Raw genomic sequence first — 3,386 nt, forward strand, 5'->3', positions numbered from 1 at the left:
AATGGCAAATAATGTAATGCGGGAGATAAGGGTTTGTGATGGGTACTTGGTATATTGACTTTTGCGTAGACCTCCCCGGCAACGGCGCCAGAAATCCTTCTTGCTACCTCTTGAGCACTGCGTTGGTTTTCCCTTGAAGAGGAAAGGGTGATGCAGCAAAGTAGTGTAAGTATTTCCCTCAGTTTTTGAGAACCAAGGTATCAATCCAGTAGGAGGCTACGCGCCAGTCCCTCGCACCTACACAACCAAATAAATCCTCGCAACCAACGCGATAAGTGGTTGTCAATCCCTACACGGTCACTTACGAGAGTGAGATCTGATAGATATGATAAGATAATATTTTTGGTATTTTTATGATAAAGATGCAAAGTAAAATAAAAGCAACGGAAATAACTAAGTGTTGGAAGATTAATATGATGGAAAATAGACCCAGGGGCCATAGGTTTCACTAGTGGCTTCTCTCAAGAGCATAAGTATTTTACGGTGGGTGAACAAATTACTGTTGAGCAATTGACAGAATTGAGCATAGTTATGAGAATATCTAGGTATGATCATGTATATAGGCATCACGTCCGAGACAAGTAGACCGACTCCTGCCTGCATCTACTACTATTACTCCACACATCGACCGCTATCCAGCATGCATCTAGAGTATTAAGTTCATAAGAACAGAGTAACGCTTTAAGCAAGATGACATGATGTAGAGGGATAAATTCATGCAATATGATAAAAACCCCATCTTGTTATCCTCGATGGCAACAATACAATACGTGCCTTGCTGCCCCTACTGTCACTGGGAAAGGACACCGCAAGATTGAACCCAAAGCTAAGCACTTCTCCCATTGCAAGAAAGATCAATCTAGTAGGCCAAACCAAACTGATAATTCGAAGAGACTTGCAAAGATAACCAATCATACATAAAGAATTCAGAGAAGATTCAAATATTGTTCATAGATAAACTTGATCATAAACCCACAATTCATCGATCTCAACAAACACACCGCAAAAGAAGATTACATCGAATAGATCTCCACAAGAGAGGGGGAGAACATTGTATTGAGATCCAAAAAGAGAGAAGAAGCCATCTAGCTAATAACTATGGACCCGAAGGTCTGAGGTAAACTACTCACACTTCATCGGAGAGGCTATGGTGTTGATGTAGAAGCCCTCCGTGATTGATGCCCCCTCCGGTGGAGCTCCGGAACAGGCCTCAAGATGGGATCTCGTGGGTACAGAAGGTTGCGGCGGTGGAATTAGGTTTTTGGCTCCGTATTTGATTGTTTGGGGGTACGTAGGTATATATAGGAGGAAGGAGTACGTCGGTGGAGCAACGTGGGGCCCACGAGGGTGGAGGGCGCGCCCAGGGGGGTAGGTGCGCCCCCTACCTCGTGGCTTCCTGGTAGCTTTCTTGACGTAGGGTCCAAGTCCTCTGGATCATGTTCGTTCCGAAAATCACGTTCCCGAAGGTTTCATTTCGTTTGGACTCCGTTTGATATTCTTTTTCTGCGAAACTCTGAAATAGGCAAAAAACAGCAATTCTGGGCTGGGCCTCCGGTTAATAGGTTAGTCCCAAAAATAATATAAAAGTGAATAATAAAGCCCAATAATGTCCAAAACAGAAGATAATATAGCATGGAGCAATCAAAAATTATAGATACGTTGGAGACGTATCACCTCCTCGATTCCCGCGCCCGCCATTTATCCATCTCCTTATCAATAGGGATAGGGGGTCCTCCTTTTTACTTTTACCCCTACCACTGCCTCTTCTTCTCCTTCCTCGCGACGACCTATGCCTCCGGAGCTCTGCCGCCCCCGTCGACTGCATCGACCTTGGTCGCTGCATCACCCTGACCTCGACTAGAGCACCGCTGCGCCCCTCCGTAGTTCATCAGCATCTTCAGGTACGTATTCCAACTTGTGGCAGATCTGCGCTAGGGTTTGCCCAGTTCACCAGAGTTCGTCGCTGTTCTTCCTCTGACTTCCTTTGGTTTGCACAGTTAGATCTGAACTTCAATATCCAAGATAGGCGGTAGTAGTTTTAACATTCATTTTCAGTAGCAAAAACATCTCCCACGTAGAAAATCTCATCTGAGAACATGAGCACTTCTGCTGCCACCACCTTTAGATTTAGAATTTATTTTATTTTTCTGAACCCCTGTAGATCCAAAATCTTAGCACCAATCCGTAAAATCTGTTTGTCCATGAATTAACAAAAATCACTCATAGATCTGTTATACTGGAAACGTGCGGGCGGTTTATACGATAAACCATAACCCGCCATATAGCATTAGTCCCCTTGTTAAGCCGGCAAGATATGTTCTCCACGCGCATAACCCGGTATTGTCTTCCGGTTTAGTCCTTGGTAGCGCTTACTTTTTGATGACTAGCCGGCTTAACATCACAATCCTTTAACCAGCAATATTTTTCTTTGTAGTCAAAAATGTCTAAAGCCAAGACCGTCACCTCCTGCAACTGGGTCGTTTCCAGGGTTACCGAGGAAACATTGAATGATTATGTCCAAACAGGCGTCTTAGCCAAAAAAGATGTCATCCATTGGAGGGTCCGAGGCATAGAAACCCCTCTTGAGCCCAAGGAAGGTGAAGTAATTGTCTTTACTGATCATATGCTCCGAGGTTTTACCCCTCCCGGCTCAAAATTCCTCCATGATGTGCTGCACTTTTTCAAGCTCCACCCTCAAGATATTGGGCCAAATTCTATTTCAAACATCTGCAACTTTCAAGTGTTCTGCGAGGTGTACCTTCAATAGGAGCCCACTATAGAACTATTCAGGGAATTTTACTATTTAAATCGGCAGACTGAATTCACAGACGGGCCCAGCCTAGAGTTAGGTGGCATTTCGATTCAGAGGCGGAAACAAGCCACCTTCCCAGCTGCCAAACTTCCCAGTCATCCTAAGGACTGGAACCAAACTTGGTTTTACTGCCAAGACACTTCTCCAGAAGGGGAGAATCCTCTGCCGGGTTATCATGAAAACCGGCGTAGCAATAGGCACCCTCTGCCAGAACGGATTAATACAGAAGAACGGGCCAAATATATGCCAGTCTTTTCAAAGATCAGATCCTTAATGGCTAACGGTTTGACTGGTTGACCTAGTCCGATGCTGGGTCGCATGGAGAATTCTGCCTTTAAGCCGCCGATCCGGCTTAATGTGCGAGTTCACTGGAGATGTCAAAGATCCCCATCACCATTGCCAGACAGAACTAACTGATGAAGACATCAATGACATGACCAAAACCCTGCTGAACGAGAGCTTGGCAGATTGCAGCAAAACAGGGTTAAATCCTTTCTGTGTCCTCAACAAACCGCCAGTTGTAAGTACTTAAACTATTTCCAACTTAAGCATCTTCCCTTGAATTATTTTCTTA

The sequence above is a fragment of the Aegilops tauschii genome, chromosome 1 (assembly GCF_002575655.3).
Source record: "Aegilops tauschii subsp. strangulata cultivar AL8/78 chromosome 1, Aet v6.0, whole genome shotgun sequence".
Taxonomy (NCBI): Eukaryota; Viridiplantae; Streptophyta; class Magnoliopsida; order Poales; family Poaceae; genus Aegilops; species Aegilops tauschii.